We start from the raw sequence: 18,294 nt of genomic DNA on the forward strand, positions 1-18,294 counted from the left end.
TAATGATTGTTAGATTTGTAACGGCACGAGGTCGGTCGATTCTTTATAACGATATTTGGATTTATATGTATATTCATCTTTCTATTTTTGTAAGTTGTAATTTGGTGTTTTTGACCAAATATCTTAATAATAAAATAATTGGCTCAAAAATATTGGTTTGACCCTTTTAGCCATTCTTTAATAAAAATGACAATTTTAGTCCTGTATTAAAAAAAAAAAGACATTTTAGGCCCTTAAACCATTTTCTTGACATTTTTGACCCATAGACTTGTTTAAGTGATGTTTTTAGCTCAAAATTTACTCTTTGGCAGTTTCAGCCCCTCTAGTAAAGAGTTTCTCAATTAAAGTCCAAACTTTCGCAACTTTTACAATTTTGGCCCAAAATCCAAAAACTTTACATTTTTAATCCTTGTTTGGAAAAAAATCATTTTAACCCCTGAATTAGTTTTGTTTACCCTTTTACTCTTTGTTTTGAGAAGTTTACCATTTCAATCCCTTGAAAATCATTTTTTTGCAATTTTTGGCTCAATGGGCCAAAAAGCCCAAAAATTGGCCTATTAAGCTACAAATTATATTTCTAGCCCTTTAAAGAGTATGTTATTCATAAAAACATTTATTTTTATAGTTTTGACTCTTTTGGTCCTTAAGAAAACCATGGAGGGAAACTTTCAACCCAACTTTTGTTTATTTGACAAATTAAGTCCAAAAATAGGTTTTATGTTGCAATATGTTTATTATCACCTTAGAGGGTAATTTTTCTTGACATGTTTAATGTAACATATCTTAGATCATGTTTATCTTACTCCTAGAGCCATAGATCTCGAGATTTCTCTCATTTTGTTACATATTTACCACATAAACACATGAAATCACACATAACATACAACATACACATAGATCTACACATTTTACTTGTATTCTCCCCCATAAAACTTGTGAAAACCAAAACGAGAGGGGTATTAACTCACCTTTTCTTGTTGTTTTCGGTTTTGAAGAGAGGATGGAAGAGTTTGATGTTATTTTCGGCCCTAGAAAGCTTCTTGAGAAGACTTTGGCTTAGATAGGTTCTAAGAAGCATGTTATGAACTTTCATGAGTTAGAAGGAGACTTATAAAAGATTCAAGACGCTAAACCATAGATCTAAACATCAACTTACCTAGGATGATGATTTTTGTGGAAAAACCTCCTTGAAATGCCCTAGATCTCGAAATTTTTGATGGAGGAATAAGAGTGTTCTTGAGAGTGTTTGGGAAGAGAGTTTAAAGATATGTGTGTGTGTTTGGTGACCCTCGGTCATGAGTAGAAGAAGGAGAAGAAAGAGAGGGTGAGATGACCATTATAGATGCATGTTGGTCCATACATGGGTACATGGTGTGCAATAAGGAGGTGGCACCTCCCAAAGTCAACCCTCCCCATTTTGCATCTTTCTCTCTCTCTCTCTCTCTCTCTCTCTTTTATTTTTTTGTTTCCTACTTGGGCTGAGAAAAAGAGAAGGGAAAAGTGGGTTTGGGCCTTTTGTGCTTAAGTCTCATAATGTGAAGCCCAACTTAATGGTTTTCGGCCCAATGGGTTCCTATGATGGCTTACGGCCCAATTTGTCAAAAAAATGGGTTTTATGGCCCATTTAGGTTAATTAGATTTGTTATATGGTCCAAAATGTTAAAATAAATGAAATGGGTCCAATTAGAGCCCATTTAAGAGTTCTAAGCCCAAAATAGTCAAATTGGAAGCTTATTGGTCCATTAGGCCCAACAAGAAAATCCTAGTCCAAAATGGACTTAAACCGGGATTTTTAGGGTTTCTAGCTTTTGTTGACTATTTGAAAGTTTGTATAGGGTATTTGATGGAATTTTGTTGTCATTGAATAAACACCATACATGTTTTAGCTACAATTTCATTCTTTGTTAAGTGTTTACAATGTATCAGAATTCCTAGTTGTGACAACGATCACACATTCACCTTTCCGCGATCCTTTGAAGTACCTGAAATATAATCCAAAACTATAAGCACAAAGCTTAGTGAGCTCCCCCAAAATACCGATACATAAAAAAAATATCACACATATAATAACAGCATGCAATGGGTCCACTGTTAACAAATTGGATTACCCCTGAGCACACATCATAAGTCTGGCTTGCCCTATATGCCTACAACTTATGTCTGGATTGCTCCCTGGCCTGATTAGTCCTCAGACTGAATACCACTAAGCCCTCAGTACGAGTCTGGCATGCCCTTCCTCGCCCTCAACTCATATCTGGAATGCTCATGAGCTGTCAATATGAGTCTGACATGCCTTCCTCGGCCCTCAGCTTATATATGGTATGCTCCAAGGTTTGTTGGCTACAACACGAAGCAATACAACCTCAACCCAACCCACACCATATGTCGACATATAAAATATAATATCATATACATATAAATAGACAAAGGGTTGACCTTGGTGCCTTCGACCTGAAAGTACAGTGAGGAAGACTCACCTCACAATGTCCCACCAAACCGAAAATCTCTGACTGCTAGCTCACAAAGAATCCTAAACTATCAAAACAAAATAAATATCCAATTAACAATTGGATTACCATTCTTGATTAAGGATTCATACTTAGGGTAAATGTCCACTTTACCCTTTCCCTAATTGGGCCAAGGCCTAATGTCCAAATTTTGATTCAAAAGCCCAATTTACTTCAAGGCCCATAATTGGCCCAATTTTCCAAATTGGGCCTTATCCTAAGGTCTAATTCTCCAACTGGACCAAAACACTCATACTCAGATAGTCCAATAAGGGCCTAAGCCATATAATCCCAAAAGGGGCCCAAAACTCAAAGACCAAACTCCACAGAAGACGTATGATGGGCGTACACAAACTTCGCCTTGACCACCATCGGGGTGGCTGACCGAGTACGCGAACTATACTCCTCACTACACGGCGCGTACCATCTCAGATCCAAAAGTCCATTAAGTGCTTAATGGCTTAAGCACTTAAGCCCATATTACAAATCCATGGTCCATATACACTCTAGAGTCATAACTCTCCAACGTTATGACTTTACACGACCCTAATACAAGGTCTTAATCCATTAAGACCCTTTTTTATCTAAATGCATGTGATACTTCTGGCCATTGGGGCCTCATTTTAATGACTACGGACCCTTCCTAGGGTCTAGAAGGATAGCTCAAAACGTCTAAAACCAAACATGCACAACAATGGGACTTTTAGGGACAAAATAACATCATAAAGCTACCAAGATGAGATCTAAGCAAATCAAACATAAAGGTAGCAACTTTTTACCTTCTAGAGCTTCCAAATAAGATGATGATCCAAGATCTACAATATTGCTTTCATTCCTTGAATCCTTGACACACTTCCTTCTCCTTTAACCACATAAATAACACAATTTAAGCTAAAAACACTCACTTATGGGGTTAGGGTTTTCTAAGAATGGCTCAAGGACTTGGAGGCTGAAAGAGTGAAGCAAAAAGATCCATAAAGGTGCTTGAATACTCTCCAAACCCTAAAAATTAGGGTTTCACCTGGATATTAGTACGCCCATCGTACATATGTGTACGCCCAGCCTACTAGGGCGCGCCCTGGTACGCTTAGCCTACTCACATGTATGCCAAACGTACTACTCATGCATCATAAATTATCATTTTTCCACTAGGGCTTCTTAATGCTACATTTTTACACTCCAAGGACCCAAAATGACGTATTTAAAAACCAAAGGAAGGATTTGAGAATACCTGAAAGCCCATGATGTTACAACTCTCTCCCACTTGATCTAGACTTTGTCCTCGAAGTCTGCTGCAACAAATAAATCTGGGTAATGATCCCACATCTCCGTCTCCGGCTCCTAGGTCTACTCGGAGTCCCTCCGATGCTCCCATTGTACCTTTACTAAAGGTACTTCCTTGCTTCACAAAGTCTTTACTTTCCTCTACAGAATAGCTACTGCTCTCTTAACATAGTTCGGGAGCTCATCAACATGAATATCATCCAATGACACAACTAAATCCTCATCCAAAACGCACTTTCGCATCTGCGAAACATGGAAAGTGCTATGTATCTGATTGAGCTCCTCACGAAGATCCAATCTGTAGGTAATCTTGCCATCCCTAGCAATAACCCAAAACGGCCTAATATATCGGGGGCCCGACTTCCCCCTCTTCCTGAAGTGAATCACACCTTTCCAAGGTGAGACCTTCAACAACACCATGTCACCGACCTAAAACTCCATCCCGGATCGGCGTCGGTTGGCATAGATCTTCTACCGACCCTGAGCAGTCTGCAATCTCTACCTGATTTGCTGAATCATCTCAGTAGTCTGAAGGACCACCTCGGTCCACCCCATAATAGCTACTAGTCTCTCAACATAGTTCAGGAGCTCAACATAGTTCAAGAGCTCATCAACCTGAATAGCTATTGGTCTCTCAACATAGTTCAGGAGCTCATCAACCTGAATATCATCCAATGACACAACTGTGTCCTCATCCAAAACGCACTTTCGTAGCTGCAAAACATGGAAAGTGCTATGAATCTAATTGAGCTCCTCACGAAGATCCAATCTGTAGGAAACCTTGCCATCCCTAACAATAACTTGGAATCGCCCAATATATCGAGGGCCCGAATTCCCTCTCTTCCTGAAGCGAATCACACCTTTCCAAGGTGAGACCTTCAACGACACCATGTCACCGACCTAAAACTCCAACCCGGATCGGTGTCGGTCGACATAGCTCTTCTACTGACCATGAGCAGTCTGCAATCTCTACCTGATCTGCTGAATCATCTCAGTAGTCTGAAGGACCACCTCGGTCCGCCCCATAACCCTGTGACCAACCTCGCCCCAACATACCAAGATATGGCATCTCCTCCTATACAAGAGCTCAAAAGGCGGAGCACCAATCATAGAGTGAAAACTGTTGTTGTAGGAGAACTCCACAAGAGGAAGGTAGGAGTCCTAGATCCTACCAAAATTGATGATATAGGATCGCAACATATCCTCAAGAGTCTATATCGTCTGCTTACTCTGGCCGTTGGTCTGTGGATGATAAGTTGTGCTGAAGTGTAGTCTAGTGCCCAGTTCCTCATGGAACTTCTGCCAAAAAACGGGAGGTGAATTGAACATCACAGTCTGAAAAAATGGAGATCGAAAACCCATGGAGAGCAACGATCTCATGAATATACACTTTAGCCAACTTCTTGGCCGATGAACTCTCCCGAACCGCCAGGAAATGAGCACTGTTTTGGTCAATTGGTCCACGATGACCCAAATAGCATCAAAACCCCTTGTCGTCCTCGACAACTTGGTGATGAAGTCCATCGAAATCTGCTCCCATTTCCACATTGGAACCTCCAGAGGATGCATCTTGCCATGCGGCCTATGATGCCCGGCCTTGACCATCCTGCAGGTCAAGCACCTCTCAATGTACTGGTCGATTTCCCATTCATATATTGTGACATCCCCATTTTCACGGCCAGAAAAGAACGATTATGTTTATGCTTTATAAAAATCAGAGTACCCTTTTTATAAAAATGTTGCGGAATTTGTTCCCAGAAAAACATGATAAATACGTTATCAAAGCATTTCCAAAGAAATGTATGTTTTTATTTATTTTAAAACATTGGGATGTCATCATCAATACAGAAACATAAGCATAAACAGAACTTACATTCATTATCACTAGTGATTTACATCTCCTTAATCTCTCAGTGTAATATAACTTCATATAGACACATGTGATACAAATAAGCTGGAGTGGGTCAGGTTGGGAAACCTGGTGAGTGCATAGGGTTTCAATCCCATAATGTTATATCATATATATAATTTAGAACTCACAAAATATACAATTTCACAAAATATATCATATATATATAAGCAACTCTTACAACGAGAATATCCATACTCTCAGACCTTAAATTTTACCTCTTACTTAACCCATACTCTCGGATCTAATTCATGCTCTCGGATTAATAAGTGTGCCCATTCCATACTCTCGGATTAGGGACAAGTATCTATGTGTAAATCCATTCTCCCGGATTAACGACGAATGACTATGTCCTATCCATACTCCCGGACTGAGGACGACTGACTATGTCTTAATCCATACTCCCGCACTAAGGACAATTAACTATGTCTTAATCCATGCTCCCGGATTAATGACAGTTGACTATGTCCAATCCATACTCTCGGACTAGGGATAATGACTGTGTCTAATCCATGCTCCCGGATCAATGACATATACTAAAGTTCTATTATCTGAGTATAACCCACTTGTACTCGTAAGAAAATACTACCCAATATTCCTCATAATTAATTTAGGTTTACTATTTATCCTAAATCATCATATATATAACCAGGTATGTTCTTTAACATGTATTTCAGGCAACATCAATTAACTCGCACATAAACATATAATTAATACTTCAATCAATACTTGTATTAAAATCATGTTCATGAAAGGGACTATGCACTCACTTGATAAGGTGGTGATTTGTACTCGGACAACACTTCGTTTACTTTAAAATATTTTCCTTCGAAGAAACCTAGTATTATTACCACTAGATTTTAGTCTAATATTTACCGTAACTATTTATTATTATTATTATTGTTGTTGTTGTTGCTGTTATTATTATTATTATTATTATTATTATTATTATTATTATTATTATTATTATTATTATTATTATTATTATTATTATAATTATATAAGTGTTTAAACAATACTTTCCAACCACTATATACAGATAGGGGCCAAACATAAAACACCGGAGGGCAAGACCATTTTGGCATATAACACTTCTGAAATCCAACAACCCTATGCGACCTTTTAAACCAGATTCTCCGTACTGCGAGTAGTTAAAAAGATATTATAATGACACTTATATAATAATAGCTCAAATATTTATTTTAAGTTCATAATAACAATACTAATTTTAAATATAAGCTATATTAAAATAGGGTAAGTATAACATACTTACAAGGGGGTTTTAGCTAGGAGTCGGGCTCTACAGGGGCAGAACTTCATCGCTGAATCTTTCTAAGAAAGATTCGTGCAACGCTTTAACGCTCACCTTACTATATTAAAACTACAGAAAGAGAAGTCGAATCACGAGGGATCGAAATGCTCGGGGGATAAGAAGAGAAAGACTCTTGAATCAAGAGAATGGTGTAAGAAATATGAGAGCCCAAGCCTCTTATTTATAGTAATTGAATTTACAAAAACTACCCTCCATAATTACTTAATGATATTATAGTTATATAAACGACTAAACACTCATTCATAATACTATTTTAAATAGATTTAACGATATTTGTACTAAACTAATGTCGAAAGTACTCAAAGTGTGACATCCCCATTTTCACGGTCAGAAAAGACCGATTTTGTTTATGCTTTATAAAAATCAGAGTACTTCATTTTATAAAATGTTGCGGAATTTGTTCCTAGAAAAACATGGTAAATACGTTATTAAAACATTTTCGAAGAAACGTATTTATTTCATTTTAAAACGTTTGGGACGTCATCGTTAATACAAAAACATAAGCATAAACTGAACTTACAATTATTTACACTAGTGATCTACATCTCTTTAAATCTCTCAGTGTAATGTCACTTCATATCAACACCTGTGATATAAATAAACTGAGTGGGTCAGGTTGGGAAACCTGGTGAGTACATAGGGTTTTCAACCCATAATAATATAATTATTATGTTTAAACAATCAAACAATCAACCCAATTACCCATCCCCATTATCTTCTTTATTCTTAAGGATCTACCCTAAGAATCAGCTATTTCTCATTCATTCATTCCTAAGGATCAACCTAAGGAAACAACATGAAGTCCATTGTTGCCAATGACACATTGGTCAAGCGCAGCTGCTAATATTGTCACTTAGGCTCAGCTGCCAGAATTAGGACATTTTCTATGAGGTGCTTATGCCGGTATTGACCTTTAAACACTACTGTCATGGTCATAAGGTTCCCTATTAGGCGCAGCTGCCGATACTATCCTTAGAGCGCAGCTACGAGGATGTTTACCGTAGATCTAAATCATCTACGGGTTGTGGCGCAGCTGCCAGTGCTCATCTATAGGGTACTAGGTCCACTGCTGCCAATGTATACCTATAGGGCACTAGGTCTGTACTAGTAATGTTCCTCTATTTCAGCTTTTATCCATCATCATTCATCTACCCATGTTTTACCCAACATATTTTGTAGATATAAAATACTTTATACAATTTACATCATTTAAAACATGTATAAAAATCTTTCACCAGCATAGACAACAAGTATTCAGACAATATGCACACATAACACGTAATTTATATTAAAATACTTCATATCTATGTGTAAGATGAAAGAGACCATGCACTCACAACACGTAAATTATATAATAAATACTTCATATCTATGTGTAAGATGAAAGGGACCATGCACTCACCTGAGAAGGTGGTGACTCGGTACTCGGACAACGCTTCGTTTACTTTAAAATAATTTCTTTCGACTAAACCTAGTATTATCACCAATAGATTTTAGTCTATTATTCGCCGAGACTAATTAATAGTCTAGCTATTATTACTATTATATATGCGTTAAAAAAAATACTTATATAACCCATAATAATAGCCAAAGTATTTATTATATGTTCTTAATAACGTTAATATAATTAAATAAAAACTATATTAAAAATAGTGTATGCGTAGCTCACTTACAACGGGTTTTATAGAAAATCAGACTTTGCTTGGAGCAGCGTTTCCGAGCCGAAAATCTCTTCTTCTTGGAGCCGTCGAGCACTCCGGGGCTTTCGCCTCGTGCTAGGGAGGTTCCCTAGGCTTTTCGGGGGATTTCGGGGCTAGAGAGAGGTTCTAGAGAGAGAGAGTAAAGAGAAGAAAGAATGGGAAATGTGTGAAGAAAATGAGGGTGAGAGAGGTGGTATTTATAGGGTGAAAATGGCTGAACTTGGTGCCACATGTCACCATCTAGTGGCAAGACTTGGGGAGAAAGCAATGGCTAAGATTGTGCCACATCAACCATTTTCGCACAACACACTTCCGACTTCTAAAATCCGTAACTTTCACATACGACCTCCGTTTTTGACGTTCTTTATATCCACGCGTAGGTAAAAATAATATCTACAACTTTCATTTTGACTCCGTTGGCTAATTCTCAACCGATCTTAAATTTAACAGTACGAGGCGTTTAGACTGTTAAATGACCGCGAAGAATTCGTAACTCCTTCATACCGACTTCGTTTTCGTCTGTCTTTTTACCGTTGAGTTCCTATTAATGAGATCTTGAACTCTCATTTAGGTCAGTAAGCCAAAAACCGCTCGAACTAAAATTCGAGTTTCGGGCCGTGCACTACTAAGCCGAATCTTAGAAAAATCATAACTTCCTCATACGAAGTCAGATTTGGGTGTTCTTTTTATCGACGCTCTTAGTTTAACATATTCTACGACTTTTGTTTAGATTGCAAAGGATAAATCTCGATCTATCGTAAATTCACTATTTACGCTTCCCGGTGCCGTGCCGGTTTTGCCGTAAAACTTCGACGAGCCATAACTTCTTCGTTATAACTCGGATTTCGGCGTTCTTTATATGTACGGAAACTTTGTGACATATTCTACAATTTGGTTAAGATTATTTATTCTTTGTCGAAAAGTCATTTTCGACCCCTATTGCCTCTAAATTGACTAGCCCGGATCTGCGGGCGTTACACAACGCTAGTCTTATAATAACCGCATCGTCGATACCTTTCTAATGATATATACATTTGTATATATATATATATATATATATATATATATATATATATATGTGTGTGTGTATGTATATATGATTTATACTTTATTTTACTACGTAAATATGCTATTATAATTTGTAACTCGTTCATACGAACTCCATTTTTGACGTTCTTTATATCCACCGTTGGTATTTACGAGTACTACAACTTTCATTTAGATACCGTCAGCTAATTCTCATTCTATCTCAGATTTACAATACTGTATCGGATTTATCGCGCTCGAAGAGTAGGGACCAAGTTTCGTCCATATCTTTAACATACGAGCTCTACTCTCGACATTCTTTATATCCACGCGTAGGTAAAAACAAGATTTAAAACTTTCATTTAGACTCCGTCAGCTAATTCTCAACCGATCTTAAATTTAACTGTATTAGGAGATTATACTGTTAAAAGTCCGCGTAAAATTCATAACTTCTACATACGGACTCCGTTTTCATTTGTCTTTTTACTGTTGAGTTCCTATTAATGAGATCTTCAACTCTCATTTAGGTCGCGTAGGCCAAAAACCGCTCGAACTAAAATTCGAGTTTCGGGCCGTGCATTGCTATGTCAAATGTTAGAAAATTCATAACTTCCTCATATGAAGTCAGATTTGAGCGTTTATTTTATGGAGACTCTCAGTTTAACGTATGGTACGACTTTTGTTTAGATTAATAAGGCTAAAATGTCCTCTATCATAAATTCACTATTTACATCTCCCGGTGCCGTGTCGGTTTTAGCGAAAAACTTCGATAGGTCATAACTTCTTCGTGATAACTCGGATTTCGGCATTCTTTATATGTACAGAACCCTTCAGACATATTTTACAACTTGGTTAAGATTATTTATTCTAAATAATCTTTTGTCGAAAAGTCATTTTCGACCCCTATTATTTCTAAATTGACTAACCCATGTCTATGGGCGTTACATATATGACCACCAATAGCTCAATATCAAATCCCGATACATCTTGGTAGCCCCCGGATAGGTAGAAAAACAAGACTTATGAGCCTCCTCCAACATAATCTGTCTGGCCTCACCAGACATTGGAACCTATATTCGATCACAACTAGTCAACAACCCACGACTATCCATGGAAAATCTGGTGATCTCATCCCTGATCCTCTCAATCTTCTAATTATCTTCCCGAACACCCTCTGCCTGAGCCTCCCTAATCAATTCCATAAGCGGATAATCCACTGATATACTTATACATGACACCTCATCAGAAGGTCCCGCCACCTTCGGGCTCAAGGCATCTGCCACCACGTTCGCTTTACCCGGATGGTAAATGATCTCGCAGTCATAATCCTTGACTGCGCCCAGCCACATGCGCTGCCTCATGTTCAGGTTCGGTTGATCCATAATGTGTCTCAAACTCTTATGATCCGTGTAGATAGTACAACGGACCCCATAAAGATAATGCCTCCACATCTTGAGGGCAAAAATCACAGCCTCCAACTCAAGATCATGCGTGAGATACCTTGTCTCATGCGACTTCAGCTGCCTCGAAGCATAAGCTATCACTCATCCTCTATGCATGAGAACCGCTCCCAACCCAGTGATGGATGCATCACAGAAAACCTCAAAATGCTGAATTCCCTCCTGGAGGCTCAAAATAAGGGCATCGTGTAGACTCTGCCGATGGGTCTCGAATGCCGACTACTGCTCAGGACCCTACCGGAACACCACCCCTTCCTCGTCACACGAGTGAGGGGTACTGCAATCTAGGAGATATCCTAAATAAATCACGGGTAGTACCCTGCCAATCCGTAGAAACTCCTGATATCCGAGGGAGATTTCGGAACCTCCCACTGCATTACTGCATCGATCTTGGCCGGATCGACCAATATCCCATCCTGGTTAACGAGGTGTCTAAGGAACTGAACCTCTCATAACCAAAACTCACACTTCAAGAACTTGGCATAAAACTGTTCTCACCTCAAAACCCCTAGAAGCTCACGAAGATGTTCCTCATGCTGCTCTCTGACCTGCATACTTGATTCATCAAATCCATGAATACTACTGGAGCATTGGTGAGCCCAAATGGCATCACCACAAAATCCTAATTCCAATAACGAGTTCGAAACGCGGTCTTCTCCACTTCCTCCTCTTTCACCCTGACCTGATGGCACCCATAACTCAGGTCTATATTGGAGAACCAATATGCACCCTGCAACTGATAAAAAAGATCATCAATCCACGGAATGGGATAACGGTTCTTCACTTAAAGCTTGTTCAACTCCCGTTAATCAATACACATCCGGTACGAACCATCCTTCTGATGGGTTTTAGCCATATGAACATTCCTATGTGCACATGCAAACCCTAATGCGTGGATCTAGGTTTCTCTAATTAAACATGCATTGAATCCAAGACTTCTAATGGCTAATAAGGTATAAGAACAATACAAAATCAGAGTTAGAAGTTTACCTTGAAACACTTGTTTGATCTTCTTGTTCTTGGAGCTCTAGAGTAACAAATGTCACTCCTCTAATGGATTACAAACACCAACTAGCAAGGAGGATGATTTGAGAAAGAGGAGAGAGGACAAAAATCGGCCAAGGTTCTTCCAAAGACACATGTGTCGATTTCTCCACCCCAAGAGGTCTATTTATACTTGTAAGGCTCCTAGGGTTTCACCCTTAAACCCTAATTGGATAACTTTTACTCAAAGCAATCCAAATCCTTTCCAAGATAAGCCCTTGGACGATTTGTGGCTTATCCCAATCCCTAGAAATCGTCCAACCCTATCCATGAAGGATTTACAGCCCAAAGTGTAACTATCAAACAATTGATAGTTTATACCCTCTTATTTAATTAATCTCTTTAAGTCACCAAATTAATTCCTAATTAATTTATGACTTATATTAATCAAATAATAATATTATTATTCCTTATATTATTCTCATAATATATTAATAATATTTATTCTCTCATAATAAATCACCCTGTCAAGTTGCTATGGTGAAGGCAACCCAAAAGGACCATGCACAATCGGGTCAAATACTTGCCTAATATAGTTGCATCCTTAGACACTATTCCAATAGTCTCCCACTTGGATAAGTCTAGTAACTATATGCACAAGTACAATCCGGTTTGCAATCGTAGCTCTCAAAGACGCTGTCAAACTCTGATCTAATCAATCTTGTCCTTTAGATAAGGGATCGTACACTCCTCTATTAGATATCATGCTGACAATTCTATGGAATAATTAGTCTAGCATTTGGTTTCTCGATCTCTGACTTATTTGACATAGAACTTAATCGAACACATCAATTCAGTTCTGACCGAGCCCGACACATAAGTCAAAACAAATCATCGAGCGGCCGAGATATCGCTTTTACCCTCTTAGGATAAAAGTTACAGATAAACTTCGACTTATATGCATTTACTTATTCATCAATCAACTATACACAACAATGCGTTTTATAACACCGAGTTACTGATGCGTTTTCGCATTATCAATGTACAATCAATTAACAAATAACAAACCATATATCTAGGTTTTAAGACTATATGATATTATCGTCTTGCGATCACCTTTTATATCACATTCCATAAGGTGATTCCAGCAAGCGCAGGTTTGTTCCAATGCTCAAAACTAGTTCATAAGCACTCATGAACGTTGCAGCAACCCTTTGCTATGTCTAAAACCATGTAGACAATCTACACACCAATTCATGACAATCTTCATTCATATCTACTTCCCACATATGAACGATTGTGGACAATTTGAATAATTCGATTATTATTAATAAACTCAATTATTCTGGAAGTCAAAACATGCAAAGTGAAACAATAGTTAAATGATTAACATAGGACAGTAACTTTACTTATAAATAATACTCTTTTACTTAATCATCAAATGTTAATTACATTTATCTATTATACGTTTCTAAAACTATCTAATCTATACTAATATCATCCTTCAGCCCAATGCTCCTAGCATGCTGCAAGTGCTTAACCCTGCTCAGTCCCTTCGTAAGCGGATCTACTGGGTTATCTTCTGATGATATCCTCTTCACCATGAGTTGTCCTTCTTCTACACGATGTCTTATAAAATGATATTTTTTGTCGATATGGCGAGATCTACCATGATCCATCGGTTCCTTGGTCAAGGCAACCGCTCCTTCATTATCACAGAAAATCTCCATGGGCTCCTTTATGGCAGGTACAACTCCAAGGTCACCGATGAAGTTCTTCAACCATATTGCCTCATTCAACGCTTCGCTCGCTGCAATGTACTCTGATTCGCACGTTGAATCAGCTACAATTTCCTGCTTGGAACTTTTCCAAGTTACTGCTCCTCCATTCAGGGTAAATACCCAGGCCGACTGCGAACGGTAGTTGTCCCTGTCGGTTTGAAAGCTGGCATCACTATACCCTCGCACCTTCAAGTCATCACTCCCTCCGAGGACTAAAAACCATTCCTTCGTCCTCTGAAGGTACTTAAGGATATTCTTCACCGCAATCCAATGAGCTCTGCCAGGGTTCCCTTGATATCTACTAACCATGCTCAAAGCAAAGGCTACATCAGGGCGAGTACAAGTCATAGCGTACATGATTGAGCCAACTGCGAAAGCGTATGGAACTCGGCTCATTTCAACTATCTCAACTTCGGTACTCGGACTTTGAGTCTTACTCAACTTGGCATTACTTTGTATCGGTAATTCTCCCTTCTTTGAGTTTTCCATACTAAAACGTTTTAGTACCTTCTCTAAGTAAGTGTTCTGACTAAGTCCTATTAGTCTCTTACTTCGTTCTCTCACTATCCTTATTCCCAGAATATAGGAAGCCTCTCCGAGGTCCTTCATAGCGAAGCACTTCCCGAGCCAGGACTTAACCTCCTGCAGATTCGGGACATCATTTCCTATGAGTAATATGTCATCGACATATAGAATGAGGAAGGTTACTATACTCCCACTGGCTTTGACATATACACACGATTCATCTTCGCTTCGTACAAATCCAAACTCTTTGACTTTCTCATTGAAGCAAAGATTCCATCTGCGAGATGCTTGCTTAAGTCCATAAATGGACTTCTCAAGCTTACACACTCTATTCGGATGCTTCGGATCCACAAACCCCTCCGACTGAGCCATGTAAACATCCTTAGCCAACTTCCCGTTAAGGAAAGCGGTCTTGACATCCATTTGCCAAATCTCATAATCATGAAATGCGGCAATAGCTAGCATCACTCTAATAGACTTTATCTTCGCAACTGGTGAGAAGGTCTCATTATAGTCAACTCCGGGAGTTTGAGTAAAGCCCTTCGCAACCAATCGCGCCTTATACGTGTGTACTTTTCCATCCATGTCGGTCTTCTTCTTGAAGATCCATTTGCACCCAACGGTCTTACGTCCGGGCACATTATCAACCAAATTCCAAACTTGGTTATCGTACATGGATTGGATCTCGCTATCCATTGCCTCTTTCCATTTTGCAGACTCCGAGCCTGCCATGGCTTCCTTATAGCTATTAGGTTCATCAAGGTTTATTAGTGTACTATCACTAATATACGTGTCCCCTTCGGTAGTAATATGAAAACCATACAAATGGGGTTGAACTCTAACTCTTTCAGAACGTCTAAGAGGTAATGATACGTTAATCGGTTCAACCGGAGTTTCCTCCTCGGGTTGAGTGCCAGCGGTAGAGGTTCCTTCATCTATCGGCTCTTGAATCTCTTCAAGCTCTATTTGCCTCCCAATGTCTCCTTGGCTTATGAGTTCTCGTTCTCGGAAAACTCCTCTCCTCGCAACAAAGACAACATTATCCTTCGGTCTATAGAAGATATATCCAAAGGATTTCTGCGGGTAGCCGATGAAAATACATCGCTCACTACGAGGTTCGAGCTTGTCGTGAGTATCTCGTCTTACGAAAGCCTCGCAACCCCAAACCTTGATATGTGCTAACGAGGAAGCTTTCCCTATCCACATCTCGTGAGGTGTTTTGGTAACCTTCTTAGTAGGGACTCGGTTAAGGATATGGGCGACAATCTCTAAAGCATACCCCCAGAATGAGATAGATAGTGAAGCACGACTCATCATAGAGCGAACCATGTCCAACAAGGTTCGATTACGCCTTTCTGCCACACCATTCAACTGCGGTGTCCTAGGTGGCATCAATTGTGAAACTATTCCACACTCCTTGAGATAATCGTGGAATTCAAGACTTAGGTACTCTCCTCCTCGATCGGATCGAAGCATCTTGATTTTCCTACCCAATTGATTCTCCACTTCATTCTTGAATTCTTTGAACTTTTCAAAAGTTTCTGACTTTTGCTTGATTAAGTAGATATACCCATATCTACTATAGTCATCGGTAAAAGTCACGTAGAAGCGGTTTCCATCCTTGGTGGTAGATCTAAACGGTCCACACACATCGGTATGTATGAGGTCCAATAGACCCTCACCCCTTTCGCATGTACCAGCGAAGGGTGACTTAGTTATCTTTCCAAGTAAACAAGACTCGCATGTGTCATCTTCCCTAAGGTCGAATGACTCCAACACTCCATCCTTTTGGAGTTGGGCTATGCGTTTCTTGTTGACATGTCCAAGACGACAATGCCACAAGGATGCCTTATCCATACTATTGGAAGAATCTATGCATAAAACATCATTTCCTAAGTTATCAACAATCATAACAGTTTCATAAATTCCATTACACGGTATTGCTTCAAAATAAAAGACACCATTTAGATAAGCCAAAATAGAACCATTCTCATTTTTAAAAGAAAATCTAAAACCTTGTCTAAACAAACCATGAAATGAAATGATGTTTCTAGCCATTTTTGGCGAATAGCAACAATTGTTCAAATCTAAAGATAAACCATTCCTAAGCACTAAAGAATACACTCCAATCTTGGTCACAGGCAACGATCTTCTGTTCCCCATGATTAGATTTATTCTTCCATGTTCCACATCCCTATTTCTTCTTAGTCCTTGCAATTCAGAACAAATGTGGTAACCACACCCGATATCGAGGACCCAAGAAATAGCATGTGATGAATCACTAGATTTAATTGTATATATACCTGCGAAAGATGGCTTGATCTTTCCTTCCTTGATAGCTTGCAGGTACTCTGGGCAGCTTCTCTTCCAATGCCCTATTTTATGGCAATGGTGGCACTCTGCCTCCTTTGGGTTAGAAGTAGGCTTAGCGGGATCAACTTTTGTCCCACTAGAGGAGGAACCATCTCGGGACTTTACCTTGCGGTGGCTCTTAGACGGAGCCTTCCTCTTCTTGCCTCTTCCTTGCCCAATGGCCAAAACAGGAGCAGCGGGTGGATTGGGAGTAGGTGCAACGGACTTGTCCTTGAGATTGCTCTCAGCAACTTTAAGGAGACCTTGGAGCTTACTTAGGGTGACCTCTTCTTTGTTCATGTGGTAGGTCATCCTAAATTGGTTGTAACACGGAGGTAATGAGTGAAGCACCATGTCGATTGCTAAGTCTTCGCCAAAGTCAACATTTAACTTGCGAAGACGATCGACATACCTTTGCATCTTTTGCAGGTGCACGGTTAGAGATTCACCATGACCCATCTTAGCGGAGATCATGTTAGTGAAGATCTCGTAACGTTCTTGCCTTGCGTTTTGGTGGTATCTCTCCAACAAGTCTTGGTGCATTTCGTACAGATACATGTCCTCGTAGGAATTTTGGAATTCGGAGTTCATAGTGGCTATCATGATGCAATGAACCTTCGTTGCATCAAGCTCATGAGTTTCAAAAGCGGTGATTTCAGCTGGAGTAGCGATTTCAGGATTGATCTTCTCGAGCTTCTCATCGAGGACATACTCCTTGTCCTCGTAGCGAGCGATCGTGCGAATGTATCTTATCCATTCGCTAAAGTTCGTTCCATCGAAAGTCACCTTTTGGCAAAGGCTCATCAATGTGAATGAGCTAGCAGGAACGTTGTTCGCGTTCGACATCTACAAATAGAAAGGACAAAGATAGATTATAATTTGGATTCCTAATAATCACCCAATAAGAAAAATTAGGGCTAGGATCCAACAACAATATTTACATATTAGAAAAGGGATGCCGTAATCTAACATGCAAACAATTTGAAGGTAAATGAATGACGATTCACTAATTCTCCACCATGAAAACATAACTTTAAGTTCTAAATGTATTGAGAATTCCTAGGTTTGGATGAGATTCATTGAACTTTTCAATGGCATGTTTAAATCTCAATATGCCCCTCTCGTTTGTGACTGGGATACCGAGGATCACAAAGTGGGTGTGAATTACCATGCAAATTCACATGGTGCCTTCATTGTAACGATCACCTATTCGACGTGCCGGTAAACCACACACGCTCCATCGAACTATGATAAACAATGAATCACCCTTTGCCATCCTTCGCTTAGAACCAATTAGTGTGCCGGTAAACCATACATGCTCCACTAACTTCTTAGCAAGGGTGCAAAGTGTAATTTCATGGGCTTGCATCAATTCACTTTTCCTAAAGTAACTAGGATTGGGAATTTCGAAAAAACATGTAGTTACTTTGTAT

The sequence above is a fragment of the Lactuca saligna genome, chromosome 5, assembly GCF_052625555.1.
Source record: "Lactuca saligna cultivar CGN05327 chromosome 5, ASM5262555v1, whole genome shotgun sequence".
Lineage (NCBI taxonomy): Eukaryota > Viridiplantae > Streptophyta > Magnoliopsida > Asterales > Asteraceae > Lactuca > Lactuca saligna.